We start from the raw sequence: 12,674 nt of genomic DNA on the forward strand, positions 1-12,674 counted from the left end.
TAAATGTTCACGTGACGCAGTATGAGTATGACACACGGGCTCAGAGAGCGGTCTGATCTGGCTGCTCCACTTTGACCTTTTTTGTGAGCGAGGGAAACACGCCACCTTTCATTCCCAGACACTTCGTTAAGTCAACTTCCTTTCCCTCCTCAGACCCGTGTTATTGTAAAGTGTCACTTGGTGCTGTCAGAGACAGGAGAGTTCAGTCCGTTACTGCGCACGAGCGTATGTGCATGCCTGCTTTGTGTGTGTGTGTGGGTCCCACAATGTGTCCATATATCTTTCAAACTGGTTCGCGATTAGTTGTGTGTGTCTCTATGTGCAGGAGTGCGTTTGTGTGGTCGCAGAGGGCATCTGTGTGAGAGCTAGCTATGACATACTACTGCCACTCAGTGGATTCACACCAGAATGCAGCATGAATGGATGGCAGAGCGAGGCCTTCTTCACCGAGGCTGCATAGTTTCAGCAGCTGTTACCAAAAAAACACAAAATAACAAAACAAGAAGTGTATTAAGTTATTTCTGTGGATAAATCGGAAAATAAAACCGATTTAAACACAGATGAAGAGCCAAATCCACTGGGAAAGATTCTTTTTAACATCGTTTTTTGCTCAGAAATGGACATTTAACCTTTCTGTGTTCGATGGAGACAGTATACATATACAAACCACTAATCCTGTAAAGGCAAACACATTGATTCTGGATGAGAAGATGCTTTGGTTCTCTTTTACACTGGCACGGCTAAAATAAAGCAAAAACCAGCACATGCAGTTTCCTAAAAGGTTTCTGGAGGTCATTAATTAACCCTTCATGTCTTGGTCATTTCCTTCATTATCCATTTGGGATTATTATTGATCTTCTCATCAAACTTTGGGCAAGGAAGAAACCAAGTGGATATAGTGAATCTATTCCTTTTCGAGCTCTAACACCTTTACACCACATTATCTGTCACTATTATACAACTTCTTGCTGCATGCATTAACAGAGCCCTTTTAACACGCTGGATATCTGGTTTCGTTTCCATTTTGATAACACTCCAATTATCTCAAAGAGCTTGAGCAATTATCAGAGTGTAACACCACTGAGGAAAACTTTAGATGATAATAAGTGTGCTAATTTAAACTACGACTGCTGAGAAAACTTTGCTTTGAACCTCGAACATGCTTTCCACCACAAGTCATCCGCGGAGCGAGCCCGTGGGTTGCTGGTGGGGAAGGTTATGAGAGAAGAAGGATTCACGGGCACACCGAGGTGATGACAAAAGGAGGACGGGCGAGAGAGAAAGAGACGGAGACATAAAGGGAACACTATAGTGAAAAGGATGACAATGTTGATAAAGTGAAATTGGAGATCAAGCCAGCAGATGGAGGCGCAAAGAATGTGACCTGCCAAGTCGCTCGTGGCACTCCAGACCCGGATCGACGGATACATACAGTCAGGAGATAAAAAGGGAGGGAGAGTGGGAATGACAGATGCAATGTGGGGGGAAAGCCAGGGAGGGGGAAGGACGAGACAGCAAGACGTGAGAGAAAGAGAGAAAGAGATGAAGTCAGACTTACACAAAGGGGGAAATGAGCAGGAGATGAGCGAGCAAAGCAAATGGGGGATATCTGCGAAATCGAAATAAAAGAGTACGTGGAAATAAAAAGAGGGCAGATAGTGAAAACGAGTAAGGATTTAGGAGAGGGAGCTCAGAAGGAGTGGAAGAGGGAAGCAAGGGAGCAGGGGAGAGGCCACAGCTTGCCTTCCTCCGATTCAGATGTGGAACAATAGCTGCCCATCAGTCTGTCAGCACCTAGAGGCGCAGAGGGAGTGAGAAGTTAGGAGTGACACAGTGCTAGCATCAATGAGCTATTGTCTGCGCATGAGTCTCCGCTGAGCCAAATCTCACTTGGTTTCCTATTAAAAAGTTCTAACACTATGAGTAATGGCTTGAACCAAAGGGACACTGTTCTCCCGTAAAGCCTGTAAACAGAGTGAACGTGAAGATGCGAGTAAACCGCGGACACGTGTGAACGTCTCTCAACGTGACCGGGGCTCAAACATGCATTTACCACCATCTGACAGTTACACACACACACTGACGCGCTCACACGCACACACAGAGTATTAAGTGCACACACACACACACACATAAATATTGAACAATGATGTCCTCGAATGATTTCCATTACCTCCCTCCAAGCGCAGGCTCTGTTTCGATTTAAACTTTTACTGTTTCTTGACAACACGCATTAAACGACAGAGGGTGGAAAAGCACCGAAATAAACATCCAGACATTCAAAGTAATTGTCATGTGCGTGTTCATGCACGTGGCTGTGCTTTCCCCTGGGCTACCAATGTACTGCTAACATACGCACTGGACTCTACACCAAAAAAAAAATCGTCTTGTTAGTAGCCAAGTGTCAAGTGCAGACTCAGCTCCAGCATTCGAGCGCTGACATCTGCCTAAATACTGATGTATGGGAAACATCTAACCTTCTAATCCACATAGAAATATTACACAAAACTATTAAAGCATCACGTTGATTGTTTTCAATCCTATTTTTGACCTCCACGGAAAAGGAAACGGCGCTTTACTCAGCTACACAATAAAATCTAAATCCCATAAGGATAACGTTTTGCACCAGTGCAACCTCTTTGTTAAAAGGGGCCACAAGTCTGACCTGCTAATCTAGCCATGAGCATCACTGGCAAGAGTCTTTTCATTTCAATAATCAAGTAACATTAAAAAAAAACATAAACAACCTCAGTAAAAGCAGCACAAACAAAAGTTCTCTGAACTCATTTTGAAGAGACGGTTTGTTCCACAGTTTCAGAGGAGCGACTGCAAAGGTACGGTCTCCTCTGTACTTCAATCTGGAGCTCAGGACAGCCAGGAGCGTTTACTCAGGAGACCTCTGTGATCTAATGGGAGAAAGATCCGAGAGGCGAGAAGGTGCCAACCCCTCCACCCATGCTTTAAAAACCAATAATCACATCTTTAATACTGTACCCAAAACTCTCTCCTTTAGGTTTGCCACATTCTTTTAAAGGACCTTTGCCGTCACGCTGGGTAAGCACCACTTTCAGCACACAGGTTTAATCTTGTTGTACAAAAGCAAAGTAAAAAGCGAATAAAAGGAGGGCATGAAAAAAAACGTGAAGTCAAGCAAAACGTAAAGCTTCCAAAAGGGGACACAAGCTGAAGTTGTGGCTCACCCCCCACACACCAACTTCCTCCCAGCGTCCCAATACAGACTCTCTTTAAAACAGGATCATCATCTATGGGCATCCAATATTGTCACAACCAGAGCATCAGTGTGCAAATGCCTTGTAAATATTACTGTGCCACAAAAGGCACCCAGGATTCAAAATCCTGCTCCTCACATACAAGGTCTTAAATAATCAGGCCCCATCTTATCTTAATGACCTTGTAGTACCATATCACCCTATTAGAGCACTTCGCTCTCACTCTGCAGGCCTACTTGTTGTTCCTAGAGTATTTAAAAGTAGAATGGGAGGCAGAGCCTTCAGTTTTCAGGCCCCTCTTCTGTGGAACCAGCTTCCAGTTTGGATTCGGGAGACAGACACTATCTCTACTTTTAAGATTAGGCTTAAAACTTTCCTTTTTGCTAAAGCATATAGTTAGAGCTGGAACCGGTGACCCTGAATCCTCCCTTAGTTATGCTGCAATAGACGTAGGCTGCCGGGGGATTCCCATGATGCATTGAGTTTTTCCTTTCCAGTCACCTTTCTCACTCACTATGTATTAACAGACTTCTCTGTATTGAATCATATCTGTTATTAATCTCTGTCTCTCTTCCACAGCATGTCTTTATCCTGTCTTCCTTCTCTCACCCCAACCAATCGCAGCAGATGGCCCCGCCCCTCCCTGAGCCTGGTTCTGCTGGAGGTTTCTTCCTGTTAAAAGGGAGTTTTTCCTTCCCACTGTCGCCAAAGTGCTGCTCATAGGGGTCATATGATTGTTGGGTTTGTCTCTGTATCTATGAAGCGCCTTGAGGCGACTTTTGTTGTGATTTGGCGCTATATAAATAAAATTGAATTGAATTGAACTGAGCAAATATGTTGTTCTAGCTTATGTTACCTTTACCTTAAGATCAATAAAGGTCAGTAAAAATCTGCATTTTAGTCCTTCTACTTGTATTACAGAGGCTACAAACAGTTAAAGAGGACAAGCTCAATTTCAAAGGTTTTTTTTATTTTTCATAAAGAGAACATAAAAGATTTAAAATAGGTTTTGACAGCTGTAAAGTCTCATCCTTTAGGGAGTTAATGGTTAAATCAGTGTTACAGTCGAACCCTCTGAAATCTTCTCGTTATTGGTTCCTTGGGAGGAACGATAAATCGTTTTTATTAGTCCTTTAAGCTATATTTGTTGCACAATCCTAAATCAAACATCTCCCTTTTGTTTCACCACTTTGTTCATTTATTTGCACAAAAAGCAGGTGAGCGGTCGGTGTGGGAAACGTTGTGATTATTTACTTCCATTAGAATTAAGCTGTTTTTTAGACACGCTGATATTTGTGTAATTAAAGTAAACTTACAATATGTAAAGTATACGAGCACAGAATTCAATTTACCCTCTAACAGCTCCATCAGCAGACTAATAAGTACAAAATCTCAGAGAATTTGACAAGGTAATCATAGAGAACACCAGGCGAACCCATGCAAGCCAGCAGTTTATTTGACTTCAGCCCACTACATGTAAAAACATGGCTTTCCTGTGACCTACTGCTAATATGGTGCAGTTATTAGTTTGGCTTCAGCCCAGCTTTGCACGAACCCACTCGGCTCATTTCTACATGCTGATCTGCTTTCAGTGGGCTGTATTCAAAGGCAGGGTCAATGTGTTTCTGGTTAGGAAGGGAAACACGGAGAAAAGGAAGCGAGAGGACGGAGCGCCCGGTCGATGTAAATGTTCCCCTAAATCAACATGGCCGAGCCCACTTTCCTCGATGATTTTGACATTCAGTACTTTAAACAGTGTAAAACAAATATCTGCAAACAATAAAGGAGCACTTTGGGGTTCATCAGTGCTGTAAGTGAGTATGATAAGCTGAGTGAAGAGAGTAGTCACCGACTGTTCATGTGATTTGTGTGTGGTTATGCTGTATTGAGAATTTAAGGTAAAACTGTGGAGCATAGGGGTATACTACTATGTTTGTGTGGTATTCAGCCGTGCATCTAAGGAGAGGTGTGGTACTGGGAGCAACAGCAGCTCCTTACATGTCTTTTTTTTAGCATAAATGCATGTTAAAAGGCTGTAAGCAGCCAGTCAGTTCACCAGGCATCCAACCAGAAGCATGCAGTAACAAACAGTCCACAAACCTCATCCCCCCCCCCCCCCATATTTCCGCCTTACAACTAACAGCAGCTCTCTTTGATTCCATATCAGCGTGTTATCTGCCCACTTTTACAAGCAAATGGGAAATATTACAAGAACTCTTTCCTGGCTCGACATTACTTATGCTCTTTGAAGTGCATGTTTTCTCCCCAAAAAATATCCTTCTCCTTAAAGCGTTTAAGAGTAAAAAAAAAAAAATCAGCTGTTTATTCAAAGCAACATAGAAAAAAATGTAACCAGTTCCTTTCATTGCAGATATATGCATCTCAGAAACACTGATGACAAAGCTATGAAACGTTATGTGGCATTTTTGCCATCAATCCATCAATAGACAAATGATAAATAAATCAAAATCTTTCAAATAACTGGTACATGGTAACACTTAGGAGAAAAATATCACCTAGACAGTTTGTTTTACCTTTATGACACTAAAACATTGCATATTTCAGTGTTAGGAGAACTACTTTTAAACTCGAGTTGAAGCTAGAAGCTATTCATCCATTCATAAGCTCAGTTTAATATCTTAGCACAAACTATAGACGGCGATAAACCTTTTAACAGGAAGGTGTCATGTGCTGCGTGAGGCACACAGAAATGCGCCTAAATATGCAGGACTCACACAAAATGAAACTTAAATGCTGCTTTATTGCTGAATTACCAAATACATTAACCAAGGAAATTACAACAAACCTAAACTGAGATATACTAAACAGACACATAGCCAGAGGATGAAGACAATCACACAAGGAAACAGAGAGAAATGCAGACAATTTATACACCCAGGGAATCAGGGCAGAGACGTAACACCAGGGGTACCAGGCTGGATAATCTAACTGACGGGACGCACACAGGACAAATGACTATCAGAATAAAACAGGAAACAGACAAAGACACAGGAAAACATGGGAAACACACAGACTCAGACTGACTAAATACAGGGAACAGAGAGAGGAGACAGACACTTGGAGGACACAGAGCAAAGGGCAAAAAATAATACATAATAACTGGCACAGGAAACACTAACTTAACTACATAATTAGGGCTGCCACGATTAGTCGACTAGTCACGATTATGTCAACGATCAAAATCGTCGACGACTGATTTAATAGTCGACGTGTCGTTTGAAGCTTTGTAAGATCACAAAAGGCGCAGGAATAAGTAGTAGGATTTAAAAGTGTAATAATGGACTGAAACAGAAGATGGCAGCACTGCATGTGCAAGGATGCCAGCTGCCGTTAAACCCCGAAGAAGAAGAAGCTGTGTCCGGTATCATAGCTGTGTCTAAATTCAGGAACCACATCCTCCTGTGGCCGTATTTGTAGGCCGATTACGTTACAGCGACATGATGAAGACTGTCCAAATTCGAAGACTCCGACAAATGCGGCCTTCATTTCCCCATATTTGAAGGATGGGTCGGGTGTATACTTCGTGGCCCAACCTATCCCAGAATTCATAGCGCGGCCCAGCTCAGTTTCCAACAATGGCGGCAGCTAGTTAGTTTTAATATTACTCTTATTATTCTTTCTGGGTCACAAAATAAATGTTTAACATATTTACAGGCGACAATGTAGCTGTGTAAACTTCAAAATTCTGCTCAGTTTATCAAGACACCGCATATTTTCAAAAGCGCTCCGACGTTTTCGGAGACGTCTGTTACCCACTAGCTCGTTAGCTAGCCGGGGGGCAAGGCTCACTGGAGCCGGTGAGAACACCGGACTCCCAGCAAATCCTTTTCAAACCCACCGCCGTCTTTCGCTACTCAGGTTAAACATGATATATAAGTCACTTAGATAACTTATAAGAGCAGATGGATGCTGGTGCAATAAGCTGGACGTTTTACCTCCAATGGATGATCTGACTAGTCGACACAAAAAATGCAAAATACGGAATTAAAATATAAAGATTACAAACAGGAAAAACTCACGCACAGACCCAGGTACCATGACAGAAGAAACCTCCAGCAGAACCAGGCTCAGGGAGGGGCAGCCAGTGTGGGGGTGAGAACTATAAACTGTAAAGTTTCATGCATTTTTAAAAGAAGCAAACAAAAATCACACCATTGCTTAGAAAAACACCATTCTAACTGAAAAATGTTCATATGTTTCCTTAGTTCATTGGTGTGAAATCACCTTGCAGCTGATTTCCATATTTTCAGTTAGAGCAGAGACCATACACACAAGTCAGTCAACCATTCTGCCCCTGCAGACTTTCCATCCCTACAGTCTTAGCTGTCTGACAGACCTGCAGTGTAGCAGGAATGGTGGGATGAGCGTTCGAGAGCAACGATGGTTTTCATGGACACAGACCACTGCATGGGGCCCTATAAATGTCATTCCGCCTGGTGGGAGGAGGGGACGAGGATAGGGAGGCAAAAGTAGAATCACCCTGGCGATAACATTTTCCACAGGCAGTGCACTGTAACCACCTGCAGGTTTAAATCAAATCCCACCATCTCTCATTCCAACAATAGTGTCTAAAGCAGAGTTTGAACTGTGAAAGACTGGTGTTCAAACCCAACGTGCCTTCTGTCTGCAGAATTACAGGAGCATTCATAGAATTTGGGAATATATGAAAGTGGAAGGTAGGAGTGGAGGGGTTGCTTCACAGGCAGGGCTTCTCCGTGGGAGTACGGTTCCAAACCACGCTGGTGTTGCACAGCCTGCTTTGTGGACAGCCTGATCCTGGTTAGTGTTGTTCATAATTACAGCTAGCATGAATCAAACTGAGCAGGAGAGTTCAGTAAGATAACCTGGCATCTGGCATAATTCTGGCTTTGGAAAAATGGGAAATTTCATTTTGGAAACTTTGAGGGTAGCTCATGTTTCTGTTTGTGGAGATGTCTCGACGTTGAGTGACGCTGTGGGTAAGGGGAAATCGAAACCAATCTTTTTATTTGATGTATGGCCACCTTGAGATTTTCTGGCATGATGAAAGGAGTTAGCAAAGATGCATGTGTCCAAACTGTGAACACACTGGAAAATATGGAGAGAATTTAGGAATGCCTTATCAACAGAAGTGCTTTTTGAGATCAAAAGTGTTACTTTGGCAGGCTTTTCCCAAGTCTACAGTATGCTGCGTGACACTGCACAGTGAGTGTTTGAAATCGGCTGGTAGTGTCAGCGTGGCAAGATGCCAGATTTAGGAAGAGGGCTTCATTTCTGCGTGTGCATAAATGCATCTGCTGCCGTCGTTCAGCGTGTTTTTGTGTTTATTTATCTACCACTCAGCCTGCCGCTGAGCGTTGAACCACAGCAATCATAATCAGAGGTGTTAATGGTTACTGATAATACCCAGTTATAAACAGTACACGGTTAGCGCACTGCTCCTACACAAAAACAAACACAAAGAGAGGCTTGAGCATGCCAAGGGAACACATACACACACAGGGACTGGCAGAGCTAATCTAAGCAGCAGGGCTTCTGACTAGGCTTCCACAGGCGATGTTGGTGTCTGTGGCCCAGTGCCCCGAGGGCATCAGCCTATCACTCTGCCTGCAGGGCCTGGCTGGACCTCCGCGCGTCAAGGGCACATGCTCCTCTCCACTATACCCAGCCATCACCTACTCTCTGCTGAATTATTGATGAGCTCCCTTGCCCCGCAGAGCTCTTTGACATCTTCTGCAGTACAGAGTGATTCTACTGTAACAGTGTGCAGCTAGACTGAATTAGAGTTTGGAGATTATAGCATTGGATGCATGTATGTGCAGACTGAAGGAATGTATACTGTAGATGCATGGGCGGATAGAAATATATGTCTGAATGAATGCATGAGTGGCTTTTGGCTTCTGCACTCTGCTCAGTGAGCCTGTTTAGTAAAACAGTGTGTGGTGTGAAATCACACTGTGGGTCAGGGATGTAAAATGTTGCACCCTGCTCCTGTTTCTGAAGCCACTCTTTTGAGGACCTGGAGAAAATCCCAGTTCCATATCAGCACAGAGGGAAGGTGGAAGGCTTCCTGCGGGATTTGCAAAGGAAACCGGACTTTGTACTTGGGACTGAATCCTGCGATGAATAAAAACAAAGAAAACCTGAATTTTAATGTAAAGGTATTGTACATTTGTCTGAGAACGCAAACTTGTGAATGCGTTGTGCTGCGTGGAAAGATGACACGTAATGTTCTTGTCTGAGAATAAGTTAGCTTCCAGCCAAAAACACTGCAACCTTAGGAGCCTTTAACTGGCAGGAATGCCATAAACCCTCCTTTTAAAAAGCTATAAATCAATTTGAGTAGACTGTACTTTTCAAATAAACACCGGACTCGGGAGAAGAGGGTGGGGGGAGTGCGGGGGTGGTGGGGTGCAGGAGAGGTCAGATTTTGGGCAGTCAAGTCCTGGCAATGGATTATTGCTGTTATGTCATGAGTTTGAAAATCATCCGCATAGCTGTATATTTGGGGGGTGAGGTGCACAGTTCTGCAGCACTATATACATATGAACAGTATTCAGATGTACAAACATAAAAATATCAGGAAAAAATAAACTAAATAGATAAATAAATAGTGTAATATATTTAAGGTGTGGGTTATTGCACGTAAGTTAAGTATTGCACAATGGTGATGGTAGTTGTGTAGTCTGCATATAGAGGGAAGTCCTTGGATTGGGGGTGAAACCGTGCTGTCAGCGCATGTGTGAGTTCAGGGTGGTTATGGCTTTTGGGAAGAAAAAAGCATGAATACTCCATTAACTTTATGCTCAATTTAAACTTGTAGCCAAACTATTCAGCTGCTCTATTCCCTCCCGAGCCACCATCTCTCATGCTCTCAGAATCTCTTAACAAGCCATATTACATAGAGATTTTCCTCTTCAAATGAGAGATAGCTTATCAGTAGGGGATCGGTTTAAGATTAGAAGTAAATGGGGAACAAGGAGTGGGTATAACTCCAGATAATTAGAAAACATATTTAAAAAACAGCTGAAATCACTAGGATTACAGAATGACAAGGAATACAAGAGTTTAGTCTCAGAGAGAGTAGCTGGTGTGAGCATAAACAGGATTAAAGGAATTTAACTAAGAGGACTTGAGGCATGCTCAGTGGCATCATTGTTTTGCTTCTGACAATCAGTGAGGTTACGGTCATATGAAGACAGCGGCTGAGATTATCTGCTGCGGTACACAAACATCTATACCCTGATTTGTAAAGAAGGTAGGGGATTGCTTCTGGGCAACGAGGACAGGTTTGCATACTGCTGCTCCAAGCTCAGCTAATTCTGCCTGTCTCTCTGATTCCCAGTGCTGTTTGTGGGCAGGGAGCCTGGAGACTGAAGCTGTCAGGGTCTCGCATGAGACGCCAGGCTCTCTCTCCCCTGCACTCGCCCACCCGCATTTTCCCTGGCTCCCTTCCTCTGTCCTCTCCACCTCCACCACCACTACCCCTGCCGCTGCCTCAGCCTCTTTAGCCAACAGGCCAGCACGCCTCCTCCAACCGCTGTTTTGACAAGTGCTTTAGACATAATGTCACAGGGAACCCCCAGCCTGCCAAAAATGCTAACTAACCATAACACTAATTAGTCAGCAGGAGAAATGGTAGCTTGAACAGTGAGCAGTGCTGGTGGCGGCCATTGTGGGGAGACTTGGACCCTATCCTGATTGACAGAGGGAAAAACCAAGACCAAGAAGAGAGGTGGGAGTGGAGTCAGGCGGAGGGCCAGAGTGGAATTTCAAGGAGTCCATTTCCCCTGTTCACGGACGGCGAGGTTGGAGCAGGGCTTTCAGGAGGTGGGTTGGGTTTCTCATGATCTGTCCCTGGTGTGTTCCCCGCCCACCTATCTCTAAAGCCATCAGTGTCAGTGGGGTTGCTTCTCCCATAGCTGTTTAATGGTTTCATCACCCGTGTCCCTAAGAAACTTCATAAGACAAACAAAGTCTTTTCTCTTGTTACTCACAGGTTTCTGTGAGCGTTGATGCAGTAGGATATGATGGCCAAAATTTTAGGCCTGGCGGAGAAGATGGATACAGTATGAAAATTATTTAATCGTTAGCAAACTTTTGATGAATGACCATGTAATCGTGCCAGTTGGAAGAGTTTAAGTCTTGCAGATGGTAAAGGTATTACTGGGAAACGCAGTTTCATGGAGCGACCAGTTGCATTTAAGAAAGTTATGCAACCTAATAACAAAATAAACATAATTCTGAAGTAAAATCAGTTACAGTTGAGGGAAAATATTATTTTAAATTGTAATTACATTTATTGTTCAAAATGGTTGTGATAACAAAGGAGTTACATAAGATATCATTTTTGCACGAAACCTAAAGAAAACTTTCATAACATATTTCCAGTGAATGTGGGTCAGCAGTGTACAGGTCAGTGTACTGTGATGGCTCACACAGAGGTATTTCTATATATGCAGAGCCGTCATTCATTTGGCATCCAAGGCAAAGCACACTGTGCTAAGTGAGTCTGCCATACCTGCAAACAGCCATTTTCACCACAGATGTAGAGTGAGAGGCAGAGCCTTCAGCTGTCAGTCACCTCTCAGCTCTTGGTCTGACTTTGGGAGGGAGACCCTCTCTCAAATTTAGCCATTAAGCTTTAACCCTTTAAGACCTACCACAGAACCAAGTCCGCCAGAGCTTATATTATATTTTTACATGCTGTGGAGCCATTTTTGGGAGCATTTCAAGTTGCTATACATCAATACAACCATTATAGCCCAGATTTTAATAATATGTCTGCATTAAGTGTATAGTAATTACATAAATTGCAAAAAAGTGCAATAAACTACAAAAGAATTGAAAATCGTTTTTGTTTTTTTAACATATATTTCTAGTTAGAGAAATTTAAGAGGCTTATCCCTCAAAACTGTAAATACAAAAAAGTTGCACAAAATAGTTTCCCACCACAGGAAATTTATTTTGAGTGTCTTCATAGTTTTATTTTTGAAATACACCAATTTTTATATACTGCAGGAAAAACGAAAATAAATATTATAGTGCAAATTTGCAAAAAAGCAGCATATGCATCAAAATAAACTATTTCCAGCAGTGCAATATGAGTCCTAAGCAGCCCAGAAATGACACAGAAAGTCATAAATTAGTCATAATTATCAAAGATAACTTTTAAAAACACCAGTATAAGCTCATGAGGCCCTGATGGTAAAAAACTACATTTTAGCGAAAATGACGTCACTTCCGGTTTCGGGCAGGTCATGGCGGACATGCAAAAGTTCGCACTGATGTCTATTCCAACGTAGGAAGTGTTATGAACAGCTGATCGGATCGGCAAAGCGTGTTTCTGGAATATTATGTTTTTGTTGCTGCAAGCGCTTTTTATGCAGTTTTTGCAAAGCTATATGTGGAAGGAAACTGTGACCGAGGACAAGCTGATGGCAT

Source organism: Neolamprologus brichardi, chromosome 15 (genome assembly GCF_056152115.1).
Source record: "Neolamprologus brichardi isolate AB-2024 chromosome 15, ASM5615211v1, whole genome shotgun sequence".
NCBI lineage: Eukaryota > Metazoa > Chordata > Actinopteri > Cichliformes > Cichlidae > Neolamprologus > Neolamprologus brichardi.